The following is a 14,447-nucleotide window of genomic DNA, read 5'->3' on the forward strand; positions in this document are numbered from 1 at the left end:
TTATATACGTCAAATACATGAGATATACACCAGCGATCTTCCTACATTAGACATTCAAAATTAAGTTTGGGCTTTTATTTAGATGTCAACCATTGGGGGAAGGATTGTATAATATTAGACTATTCGCAATATACGTTTACATCAACCTCCCTAAACAAAAGTTGCATAATTATACAATTTATTCACATGCAATTAAATTTCCTATGTTTTCTTGTTTTACCATATACTAAATAAAAAAATTTTAATCCTGTAGTGCTTTGCTCACCCTTCGTGTAAGTTGATTCTAAGACATTTCCACTAAAATCACATATTTTTTTATTGGATGATAATTTGAATGGTACAGTATAACACTTTCCTTGACATTATAATCACCAGAAACTGGTTGTATATGACTTTATAGTTTTCGACCTTAAAAATTAAAAAAACTTAGCAATAAATCATATATTATTTTAGAATTGCAGAGAAAACTTTATTTATCCGATTCAAGATTCAAGATAGTACTGTATAATGTATGATCGTTCGACTCCATAATTTTCAATTTATTAATGTTCACTGGGTATCAAATTTTTTTCTGTCATGGTCTGTAAAAAATAGTTCCAATACATCACTGCATTCCAAAAAGCTCTTAAATTTTGTAGGTAAATTATCTCTATTTATTTGAATAAATCTATGAAGATTCTGTCCGAATTGTTTCCTAACCGAATTTCTACACATTATTTGCAGTGATAAAGGTTTCTGTAAGTAATCGTCTATTTTAGACTTTAAATTATCGCTCCATTTATGTCGATATTCCCTCAAAAGTATCTTGTCGTTTTCTGTTATGGTATGAGCGCTCAATACTATAATAAGAATTAGGTCATCATTTCGGAACAAGTGGCTAGCGCCCCGATCACAGATATACTGTAAAAGAGTCATTTTAGTGTCAATGCTTAAATTAGCGTTTGCTCTAACAAATACATGTAACATTAACTTCCAATTTTCTGCAGTCTCCTGTCTTATCAAAAAATACTTCCAGGTTTCTGGTTGCAAATAAGGGTCGGCACCGCATAACAAGATTTCGTGCATTAAATCGTATCGACGCAGGCGCATTGTTGTGTAAAAAGGAGGTGTTCCATCACTGGCATCATTCACGTCACGTCCAATTTCTAGTAATCGTCGGATCATGTGATCATTACGCTGATTAATATTTAAAACTGAATTAAAAACGCTAATGGCTTCCGACTGATCTTCTAGAAAGCTGTGGGCACCAGATTCAGTAAGCAGATGTTCTATGTCTGTATATTCGAAGATCTCAGCCCATTTTAAAGCACTCATGTTTTTTAAACATGCATTCACATCAAAATTTTTCTGTATAAGTAACTGTAATATTGGACTGGAGTTATTCAGTACTGCGTCTATAATACATTCGGAATATTCTTTGTAATCCCTGTAATTTGGATGAAGTCGCGGTAAGTAATCGAGTATAGTTTTGATTACATCAATTTTACCTAAAAAATATAAGGTAAATATAGTTTTGTTACTAACAATATGAAAAGTGTAAATGAAAGAAGATTTTAACTACAAATAAAATGGCAATTTAATAGTAAGTGCTCATCAAAAACACATGACGTATATAATGAAAAAAAATATCTGAATTTTAAATTAATTTGTTATCTTAATATAAATACCAACGACAACTAGCTTTTCTTTTTCCGACGTAGTCGGTATAGATTCGGTTTGTGCCCTTTGAACTTAAGGACGCTTAACTATGGCAACAGAATACGCATGCTCGAAAATCCTTTCTGTGATTGGACAAAATGCTGTTATGGTGGGTGATTTGGTTGTGTTTGAAAAAACGTCTCGTTAATTATATCGTGATGGAAAGCAAGTGAAAAACTATAAATATTTGACTAGATCTTACAAAGATTTATATTTTAATTAAAATAATTGTTTCTCCAATAGCTCTTTGCATCCGTGACAGCTGTTTATTCGGGACAATTATATAATTTTTAATGTAAACTTTGTTGTACGAACGTACATGACTTTTAGAACGCAGTCTACGCATGTGAGATTTCCGCGGGGTTTTGGTGAATGTAAACAGAAGGATACGAGGACCGAGAATACTGAACACAAACAGAGAAAACGTTATTTAAATGGTATCTTTGTGCTTCTGAAGGTTATCGAAATGATAGTTTTAAACATAGACTCAAATTTAAATACGTCGGATATCTTTTTTAAAGATAGTTCTTGTTGTCATTATAATTATGACGTCAAGTTTTTCTTGTATCTCTTTTAAAACAGATACAAGGGTTTGATTTGAAAACAAAGTCACATATATGTAAATCAACTACTAAGCGATGAAACTTTTTTTTTAATTCCTGTCATAATTTTATCATAATATATAATAGCTCAAATCAATCTTACTGGATAGTTATCATATAAATGATTCAATTACTTATATATTCATATCCTGACCGCATAGTCGACCTTACTTGAATAATGTGATTTTAAAATGTCATCTATAATAACGATTCAAGACAAAATATGTTCGCTGTAGTGTCACTTTTTAATAATGATTTTATGGAATTAGCTGATGAAGATCAATTCATACTTTTATTTAGTAATGTTAAGATGATTTTTGACATTGTTGCCAAAGCTGCTACAAAATTTAAATAAGAAAAAATCTATTATAAATATGGATAATTTGTATTAAAATTTTATAATTTTCATGAATATAGTCTCTCATAAATCTTTTAAGAATATATAGCACTTACATTAAAATGTTTATTCTTTTATGTGGCGAGACTCAAATAACTTATCGAAACAAAATCTACATGTTGTCATTCTTCTAACATTTCTCTCCTTAATCCTAATACCTAATATAAATTTGGTGATTCTTTTAAGATCTAAACATGTTTCTACGTAGTATACATATCCTTGGCCTTTTGGTTTGAGCGTTCCTTTATAGAGGATAAGTTCGGAAAAACGCTTCGGTTGCACAAAATTTATAAAATGTTGTGTTCGTCATCCACAAGCTTTAGTGTCAAATATTTAAGATACATTTACATGTATCATGTAAATAGAAAGTTACGTCTAATTTTTTCCTATGTGTGTATCGTGCAAGATTACTACGCACCCACGACGGACAAGATTACAACATGGAAAAATGGACTGCATTAAAACTATATATATTTTTAGATCTCCTCATATAATAATGTCTTATAAAAATAAACTAGAGGCTCTTAAGAGCCTGTGTCGCTCACCTTGGTTTATGTGCATATTAAACAAAGGAAACAGATGGATTCATCACAAAATTGTGTTTTGGTGATGGCGATGTGTTTGTAGATCATACTTTACAGAGGAAAAAACTTTGTAAAAACTTAACAAAATTTACCAAATTAATGAAAAATGTTAACCAGATGCTCCGCAGGGCGTAGCTTTATACGACCGCAGAGGTTGAACCCTGAACGGTTGGGGCAAGTATGGACACAACATTCAAGCTGGATTCAGCTCTAAATTTGGATTGTGATTAAATAGTTGACACAGCATAGGTTTCTGACACAGAATGAATGTGTTCTAATGAACTTAAAATTTTTGTTTTCTCTTAGAGCAATTCACTATGCTGTTGAATATTAATCCTCTCAAAAAAATGTTTGAAGAAATTTTCTTTTTTATTTATGAAATTTCAAATGAGAAAAATTGAACCCAATTTTTTTAATCACATCCCCCTTTCCCTTATTCCAAAACTAATCTCAATTAAAATTTCTAATGGAGTTTGCAACAATAACTACTCATTTAAATACATCATAAAATATTAAGATGTAAAAAAACTGCTTGTTATCACTGAATGGTAAAGATTATTTTAATTTATCAGTTGGTAGTAAAAAGTGAATATACATTGTATATTGTATATAACAAAGATTTAAGTTGATTCTGGACAAAGAAAGATAACTCCAATTAAAAAAAAATCTTGCTATTGCACAATATTTTGCAATTAGATATTTCTTGCTTACTATTCTGGACAAAGAAAGATAACTCTATTTAAAAAAAAATTTGTTATTTCACAATATTGTGCAATTAGATATTTCTTGCCATTGCGCAATACTGTGCAATTGAAAAGACTTGCTATTGCACAATACTTAATATAATAATTTTAGATCCTGATTTGGACCAACTTGAAAACTGGGCCCATAATAAAAAAATCTAAGTACATTTTTGGATTCAGCATATCAAAGAACCCCAAGATTTCAATTTTTGTAAAAATCAGACTAAGTTTAATTTTGGACCCTTTGGACTTTAGTGTAGACCAATTTGAAAACAGGACCAAAAATGAAGAATCTACATACACAGTTAGATTTGGTATATCAAAGAACCCCATTTATTCAATTTTTGATGAAATCAAACAAAGTTTAATTTTGGACCCCGATTTGGACCAACTTGAAAACTGGGCCAATAATCAAGAATCTAAGTACATTTTTAGATTCAGCATATCAAAGAACCTAACTGACTCATTTTTTGTCAAAATCAAACTAAGTTTAATTTTGGACCCTTTGGACCTTAATGTAGACCAATTTGAAAACGGGACCAAAAGTTAAGAATCTACATACACAGTCATGACAGTTAGATTCGGCATATCAAAGAACCCCAATTATTCAATTTTGATGAAATCAAACAAAGTTTAATTTTGGACCCTTTGGGCCCCTTATTATGTTGGGACCAAAACTCCCAAAATCAATACCAACCTTCCTTTTATGGTCATAAACCTTGTGTTTAAATTTCATAGATTTCTATTTACTTATACTAACGTTATGGTGCGAAAACCAAGAAAAATGCTTATTTGGGTCCCTTTTTGGCCCCTAATTCCTAAACTGTTGGGACCTAAACTCCCAAAATCAATACCAACCTTCCTTTTGTAGTCATTAACATTGTGTTTAAATTTCACTGATTTCTATTTACTTAAACTAAAGTTATTGTGCGAAAACCAAGAATAATGCTTATTTGGGCCCTTTTTTGGCCCCTAATTCCTAAACTGTTGAAACCAAAACTCCCAAAATCAATCCCAACCGTTCTTTTGTGGTCATAAACCTTGTGTCAAAATTTCATAGATTTCTATTAACTTAAACTAAAGTTATAGTGCGAAAACCAAGAAAATGCTTATTTGGGCCCTTTTTGGCCCCTAATTCCTAAAATGTTGGGACCAAAACTCCCAAAATCAATACCAACCTTCCTTTTGTGGTCATAAACCTTGTGTTAAAATTTCATAGATTTCCATTCACTTTTACTAAAGTTAGAGTGCGAAAAATAAAAGTATTCGGACGACGACGACGACGACGACGCCAACGTGATAGCAATATACGACGAAAATTTTTTCAAATTTTGCGGTCGTATAAAAAATGACTATAAAGGGCAATAACTCCTTAAGGGGTCAACTGAGCATTTTGGTAATGTTGACTTATTTGTAGATCTTAATTTGCTGAACATTATTGCTGTTTACAATTTATCTCTATCTATAATAGTATTCAAGATAATAACCAAAAACGGCTAAATTTCTTTAAAAATTACCAATTGGGGGGCAGCAACCCAACAACCAATTCATCTAAAAATTTCAGGGCAGATAGATATTTACTAGATAAACAAGTTAACCCCTTGTCAGATTTGCTTTAAATGCTTTGGTTTCAGAGTTATAAGCCAAAATCTACATTTTATCCCTATGTTCTATTTTTAGCCATGGCGGCCATCTTTGTTGGTTGGCCGGGTCAAAGCACACACTTTTTAAACTAGATACCCTACTTATGATTTTGGCTAAGTTTCGTTAAATTTGGTCCAGTAGTTTCAGAGGAGAAGATTTTTGTAAAAGATAACAAAAATTTATGAAAAATTGGTAAAAAATGACTATTAAGGGCAATAACTCCTTAAGGGGTCAACTGATCATTTTGATCATGTTGACTTATTTGTAGATCTTACTTTGCTGAACATAATTGCTGCTTACAGTTTATCTCTATCTATAATAATTTTCAAGATAATAACCGAAAACGGACAAAATTTCCTTAAAATTATCAATTCAGGGGCAGCAACCCAACAACCCATTGTCGGATTCATCTGAAAATTTCAGGGCAGATAGATCTTGACCTAATAAACAATTTAATTTATACAGATTTGCTCTAAATGCTTTGGTTTTAGAGTTATAAGCCGAAATCTACATTTTACCCCTATGTTCTATTTTTAGCCATGGCGGCCATCTTGGTTGGTTGGCCGGGTCACCGCACACAATTTTTAAACTATATACCCTAATTATGATTTTGGCTAAGTTTCGTTAAATTTGGTCAGTAGATTTAGAGGAGAAGATTTTTGTAAAAGATAACAAAAATTTATGAAAAATGGTTAAAAAATGATTGTTAAGGGCAATAACTCCTTAAGGGGTCAACTGACCATTTTGATCATGTTGACTTATTTGTAGATCTTACTTTGCTGAACATAATTGCTGCTTACAGTTTATCTCTATCTATAATAATTTTTTAGATAATAACCGAAAACGGACAAAATTTCTTGAAAATTACCAATTCAGGGGCAGCAACCCAACAACCCATTGTCTGATTCATCTGAAAATTTCAGGACAGATAGATCTTGACCTAATAAACATTGTTATCCCTGTCAGATTTGCTCTAAATGCTTTGGTTTCAGAGTTATAAGCCAAAATATACATTTTACCCCTATGTTCTATTTTTAGCCATGGCGGCCATCTTGATTATTTTGGCGGGTCACCGGACACAATTTTTAAACTAGATACCCCAATGATGAGTGTGGCCAAGTTTGGTTAAATTTGGCCCAGTAGTTTCAGAGGAGAAGATTTTTGTAAAAGTTTACAGACGACGGACGCCGGACGACGGACGCCGGACGACGGACGCCGGACGACGACGGACGCAAAGTGATGGGAAAAGCTCACTTGGCCCTTTGGGCCAGGTGAGCTAAAAATGACATAGAAGTAACAATCTTACCTTTTTTCACGGCTAACTTCACCTGAAGCGACGTGACTTTGAACTTATGATACTTCAACAAGACGTCTAGCGTCTCAGCATCACCTCGAAACACAGCGCTGTTTATCTCTGCCTTTAAAGTGGCAGAATCAAGTTTGACTCCTTTCTCCATTAAAAACAAAATACATGACGTTGCATGAGTAGAAAATGCTCCTTTGAGTGCTGCTTTTAATAATTGGCGGTTTTTTGTACGATCAATATTGATGAATGTTTGTAATGCTGCAACTTTATCTAAACTAGCTATTCTGAATATCATCGGAACAGTATTACACTGTATGGGATTAATGTGGAAGAATTTTTGCCGAAGTTTATCTTGTAGAAATTTTGGATTGTATTTGCTAAGTAGTGAAGATATTTCTTCGTCTTCTGAAAGAAGAGCAAGATACAAGGGAGAAAATCCATTTTGTAGGGTATACCATACAAATGACGGGAAAACATATTCTGTTAGCACCGGAAGCATATCTCGAATAACTTTTGTCCTTTTATATATTACTGCAAGATGTATCCAATAAAATCCATAGCCAAAGCCTTGTCGGTTTGAAGTCGGTGTATTGTCCATACTATCTGGCGAATAGTTATGGAATGTTGCATCTAATTCCTCGTCTGATACTTCAAGAACGTTTATATCTGGTTTGTTTTCTTCCAAGAGTATGTGCGGACAAACACCCGTAGCCACAGACTTTTCCAGACGATGTTTGATATTGTCGTTCGGTTCACTGTTCTTTGGTAAAACGCAGTTTTCTAACTCAAATGAACAATCGCATGGCTTGTGATCTTTTACATATATATCTAAAAATGAACACCGAATGATTAGTTTAAAGGATATATATTGTTTTTAATGGTGTTATTCTTATACAAACGAATATAGGTAATTTTTCGCTACATTGAAGACCCATTGGTGGCCTTCGGCTGTTGTCTGCTCTTTGGTCGGGTTGTTGTCGCTTTGACATTTCCATTCTCAATTTTAATAACTATATGTGTACGTTTTAACTGTGGGTCGCCATTACTTGATTGTTATACGTACATTGTACGTTATAGTATTATCGAACTGACATGCGACATAAAACGAATCATAGTATATTTTTTTCTCTCCAAAACTAGTTAATAGAATGCATCATCTATTTCATATACTTTATGAATGACTTATAGGTTTGCAAGTTCGTATCATATAGGCCTCAACAAATATTGTTTACAAACATGAACAGGGATCGCCACAGCCTACATATTTAAGAGAGGACATCCGACTTTGCATTTGTTGCACAACCCTTAGATATTTAGCCTCACTATTGATTTTATCAGCACTAACTTTAATTTTGAGATTATTTCAGAAAAGTTTGAAAAATAGTTTTTAATCAAAGTAATTTTGAAAGACCATAATAAGTTTTAATTTGCTTTCTCCCATTCAGGCCATACTCACGAAGGTATGTGTACAACTTAATATGATACTGCACAAAGATCATAAAAATTTATAATTTTGTATATTTTTTTAACTTCGAATACTTATTTCATCAGCTCCACCCTTGAAATTTCATTTATGTTTATCCCTGATTAACATAAATGACTTTCTTCTTGACTGAATATAAGATTATGGAAGACTTATAGGTAATCTAGTTTGTTAGGTCGTACTGGGTCGATGCCACTGCTGGTGGAGATTTATTTTCCCGAGGGTATCACCAGCTCAATAGTCGGCACGTTTGTGCTGTTTGTGCTGACATGAATTATCATTGATATGGTTACATTTATCAATTAACTGTTTACCAAAATTTGTAATTTTTTAAATACTAAGGTTTTTCTACCTCAAGCATAGATTACTTGAGCTGTATTTGGCAAAACTTTTAGGAATTTTGGTCCTCAATGCTCTTCAACTTCGTACTTTATTTGGCATTTTAAACTTTTTTGGATTCGAACGTCACTGATGAGTCTTTTTTAGACGAAACTCGCGTCTGGCGTATTTACTAAAATTAGTCCTGGTATCTATGATGAGTTTATTGTCTGGTAGACTTGACTATATTCACTTCATTTAAACTTTGGCGGATAGTTGCCTTACTGGCAAGCATACATGTATCACATCTCCTTATGTTCATATTGTTAAAATATGGAGATGATTGCCAATGAGAGAACAATCCACCATAGACTAAAGATCACCAAAGGAACTATAAGCCACAATACGGCAATCAAAAATAAGCAAAACCAACCCGTAAAGTTAAGCAGACATCAAGAAGCGACAACTAGTGACAACCACTGAATTACACAGGAGTCGGTTCTTCAAAAAAATTGTTCATGAAGGAGAGGCGAAAGATACCAGAGGGAAAGTCAAACTCATAAATTGAAAATAAACTGACAACGCAATGGCTAAAAAGAAAAACAAAAAAAACAAACAAACAGACAGACAGACAGACAGACAGACAGACAAACAATAGTACACACGACACAACATAGAAAACTAAAGACAAAGCAACACGAACCCCACCAAAAACCAGGGTGATCTTATGACTTACGATCAGTCTTAGTCGTAAGTTTTTTTTTTTGTGAAACCGACTACAGGCTCCTAGCTTTGAATTTGTACATACAGTATGTCAAGGGTTAAAAAGATTTGTGAGCGGCCAACTCTTCCGATATCATGAGACAGCGTTACAACGACACATAATACGAACAAACTAAATAAAACTTCAATTATTTCAAAAGAAAATGCAGATATGTATTCCTTTGTTGGTTAGTTAACCTCGTATTGTTTAAGCTGATCAATTAATCAAGGACAAACCCTGCCGCGAATAAAGCTTATTGATAATTAAACTTCGAATTTGTTTGCTTTTAATACGTAATAAAATCGACGATAGGTTAATGACACTTGCTAAAAACTTATTGTAATATAATACGGCGTTTTTCCTTTGAAGTTTTTACATGATAATCTGCTAAATAGTTCGGCTTTTGAAAAACCATGGTTTAATATAAAGATTGATATGTTATTCCATTAAAACGAATCATGACGTACTTTGTCCTTGCAACTTCATGTACAAATGTAGATAGGCGGACGGCTTGGACTGTGGTTTAATCTGATATTTTTTTATGTTAAAGCATGATTTAAACTCCGCCACTTTGTTACGTCTACATGTAATTTTTTAGACACACCTCTTACGACTCGGGGGGGGGGGGGATTGGGGGGGGGGGGGGCTGTTTATACCTGAGCCGGAATATTTGTATTTCGTAAATGCAATTAAATTTTGTTGCAATACAATTTTGTTGGGGAAAATCTTTTTTATAAAGATATATTTATGACAAATCAGAGCCGGAATAATTTGTTCTAAAAATTCACAGGCCGCCAAAAAATCAAATGGTATGTGCCTAAGAGGAACCCGAGTCGCTCAATTGTTCAGAAAAAAAAAAACTTTTTATCATATTTGATGTGCCGTATTCCCAACTGGATCGGGTTTCTCGTGCACGCGCTAAGCAGCGGGCTTGAACGACACTCCCACTGGTTTTTTATTGGATAAAAAAATCACCAGGCCACTTTTGAATGATGTTACAAAACATATACACCACGTCTTACTCATTAACATATTTAAACGAACTCATCCTACGGATTCGTCGTTTAATATGTTAACTCGTAAATAGCGTGGTATATATAATACTTATTAGTATTTAATATTTAATGCTCTTAATTTGAATGGTTCATACGACTATCTAACTGGTTGAATAGATCAGTAATACTTTAAATATTAAACATTTATGCTTATTTGAGCTAGAGACATATATAAATTCAAATTATATTACTCACAATAAACCAAAGGGTCGAGGGTAGGGCATACCTTTGTATTTTCGTTCCTATAATTTTAAATTATTTATTTTTTAATTATATAACATAAACAAAATTAATGATTTTAGTACAACAATTGAAAGATTTACAAGACATTTGATGAAACGAAACAATACATATAAGTCTTTAAGCATTTGTATAGTCCGAAATGGTATTCATGCAGTTGGCCTACATAGTATTAAATGATATTTTGCACATGGTAAGAAATGGTAATTTTGGTACTAAATGGCACGGAAATGAAATGACAAATGTCACACCAAACAAACTGTTTAAAGGTCACATACGGTAACAATTCAACTGTTTGTGTTGAATATTTAGTCATTTTATTTTTTATTTTAAACAGTTATTGCCTAATGAAAAATTGTCAATGCAAGTATAGTACTTAAATGCGGCGTTCACACATGACCGATTCTGGCTCCCGTTTGAGATCATACATCGCTAAGACACGAAAAGTGAAAAAAGTCAGACTACTATCCTTAATGATCTGGAATGTACTATCCTTGTCTGATTACAGCCGTATACATTCGTAATAGATTACTATGACTCGGGCATGTCTCGAAGAGGTTGGCCAAGCACCCCTGACAATTAGGGCGTCCCGTCAGTCGAATTTGAGCAGTCGATTACACTTATGACGATGTCGTTATAGATTCTGCTGTATCGGATCAAAATCTTACCGAATTCTGTGGTTCAGACTTTGCCATCTGGAACGTGAATGATCTGGAGAAATTTGTCAATGCTTTTTTTGGAAGCTCGAGTCCAGATTGCATCCAGATCTTGCCGAAGGCCAACTGCATATGTTCCAGAGTTAATATTCGGCAATAATACCCAAGTCAGATTCCCGACGATTACAGAACAAGATACTACAGAGTCTAGACAAAGCCGTTTCCAATACGGTACAGCAGACTGTTATAGTTTTGACGGTGGCAAAGAGTACAATGATAAGGCTTACCGAATAACATAGTACGGATACTGTCATGTGACAAGAGTACATACTAAGGCTCTAGTTTCCGAACAACATAGTATGGATACTGTCATGTGACAAGAGTACAATGACAAGACCTATCGAATAACATACTATTGTTATAAATACTGTCATGTGATTAGAGTACAAAGATAAGGCTTACCGAAAAACATAACGGTAGTAATCATTTGTGGAGATGATTTCATTATTTGTATTACATCATCATCTGTTGCATCCCTTAATGTTTTGAACCAATCATATTGCTCTTGGCGAGATACTCTATTTATATGTATCCATTCTGAAAAAAAATATCATAAATTGATTAAAAAGGTTTGACAGAGTCCCAACTCCTTTCAGAATTCAAATAAAGGACTACAGTGTACACCAAGGGCCCTATAACATTACACATACAATTGACATGCACAAGCAAAAATATCAGCATTTATTATAATTACATGTTTCATCATAAAATAAAAATAGCCTGGGATTTGTGATGGAATCCCAAATTCGTTAACAGTTAGCTAAAGGGCGTCACAAATGTTTGTTGGCACATACATGTAGTTTTATTCAAAGAGCAATTTTAGAATGTTAATTAATCCTTTCAACCTCAGAGATTTTTTTCTATCCACAAGAAAATCTACTTTCCGTATAGACGACATTCTCATGACTAGAAACGAGTGCCAGAGCCTCTCCTTTTAAAACCAACGGAAAAAATATAAGCAGAGTAAAAAAGTGTATAATCATTGGTCCCGATACTCCTACAAAGTACAGACACCTTAAAACATTAAAAACGAATTCAGAAAGTAGACATAAGAAATGATGGTAAAAAGATACTGCAAACCAAACTATTTGTAATATTATGAAATTTTAAAAGATTTGATACCAATTATATATATACATACATGTATATAAATCTAACTAAAAACTAAAGCATGTTGAAGTGTAGTAGACTAGTAGTATATGTATTCTATAAATACCAATATATATATATATCAACTATACATTTACGGTCTAAGTTAAATCAATACATATCTTAATGTTTTTGTCATTTAAGATTTTTGTATACATGCTATTTATTATCAGCGGCCGATCTAAGGGTTGGGGGGTGTTGGGTTGTCCAGAGGTTGCATGGAAACCCCCTTTTTTTTTTAATTTTTACAAACACGCTTGAAAACCGGCTTATATTATATATGTTGTCGTCGTTTTCTGTTTGTTTGTTATATCGTTGGGTTGCTGTTGTATCGGCGTGGTGATCAATATAAACAATTTAAAATTCACACAAATACATAACAGGTACAGGTACATGTGTACACAATATTAACATAAACAATAAATAAATGTATGTTTACCTTTTTGTTTTTCGTGGCTGTACGTTGTTCCCATTCTAAGATCTTAACACACAACTATGGATATTGATCTACGTTATATATGTAACTGACCACTCGGTGGATTTCTACCTTTAACATATATATTATATATATAATTCCTATAAATAACGATGACCTGTTGGTAAATGCGTCAATAAGATAAACGTCATAACGTGCTAAAAAATGACCCTATATATATAAAGTGAGAGCATACTACATGTATCTGCAACAGACAAATGTTACTTGCAAGACGCAAGTTCATCAAATATAATATGTAGTAGGTTTTTATATATCCCTTTCTTTTAAATTTTGGGGATTCCAAAACGCCCCCCCCCCTCTTTTCTCGGACTTTTTTTTGTTTTTTTCTGTTTTGGTAAAATGATTAATCAGAATTTGCCATTTCCCGGGTACCTTAGTACTCTGACTAGTATTTAATTTTTATGCGACAATTCTTTACTTAGAAAGATATATTTTGCTGAAATTTACTGATTATCAAAGTCATGTGATTCGCTCTGTCAAATTACAGTAGGCTGAGTGAGGATGACAATCATGACACCTTCATAGGAACAAAGTATTGACTTCTATTTCACTATACCACCAAACAGAAAGTAATACTCCATAGACTCTCACTCCACAGCAAAGGAGTCATCTAACTACGAAAAACCCCAAACGCCCAATTAAGCTTATTTTAAAATAACATAGCTGAATAATGATCACTGGGGCAGCAGTGGCGTAGCTTGCATGTATGCTCAGATGCTCAAGCATCCACATCATTTTGACTAAAAAAATATATATTATTGCTTGTGTTCACAGCAGATACACACAAGTATCCGAATGTAACAAGGGTGAGGATATGAGAAAAGTGTCCAATCATTTCCGAAGCAGTATGCGTGGTTTTTCCTTTAGGATCGTTTAGTTTATGTAAACAACATGGATACATCGCAGAAAAGTGCTCTCGACTCTTTCGTAAAAGTCTACGTCGTCGGCTGCGGCAAGCGCAGAGGATGATGATACGCAGACATGTAGACTGGTTTGGTCTAAAATTGAGCCAAGCGATGACATACCAACGTTAATAGTAAATAACTAAACCATCATATCCTGATATCGTTTCCTGTGACATGAAAGACGACGTGATAAAAACTCTACTAGTATTTACTGAAATGGAGTGTGATAATTCCTGGGCTTATAAATACCCCTTTCTATTTAGATTTTTTTTTTCAATAAAGGAACAGAGTTCCAATGTCCCCGCATTGCACATATTTTATCTATAACAAGGGCTAAAAATGCACTTT

At 33.4% G+C, this 14,447-nt stretch overlaps 1 long non-coding RNA gene across 1 annotated transcript; it reads right to left on the reverse strand.

Annotated features, from left to right (window-relative positions):
• Nucleotides 1–298: 298 nt before the first annotated feature.
• LOC143045008 (uncharacterized) lies at nt 299–13,294 on the reverse strand. Its single transcript, XR_012968841.1, has 4 exons — nt 13,138–13,294; nt 11,952–12,086; nt 6,975–7,802; nt 299–1,487 (listed from the first exon to the last, which is right to left on the reverse strand). It is a non-coding gene; the product is annotated as an uncharacterized LOC143045008 (long non-coding RNA).
• Between the last annotated feature and the right edge of the window lie 1,153 nt (nt 13,295–14,447).

The sequence above is a fragment of the Mytilus galloprovincialis genome, chromosome 9, assembly GCF_965363235.1.
Source record: "Mytilus galloprovincialis chromosome 9, xbMytGall1.hap1.1, whole genome shotgun sequence".
NCBI classification, from domain to species: Eukaryota; Metazoa; Mollusca; class Bivalvia; order Mytilida; family Mytilidae; genus Mytilus; species Mytilus galloprovincialis.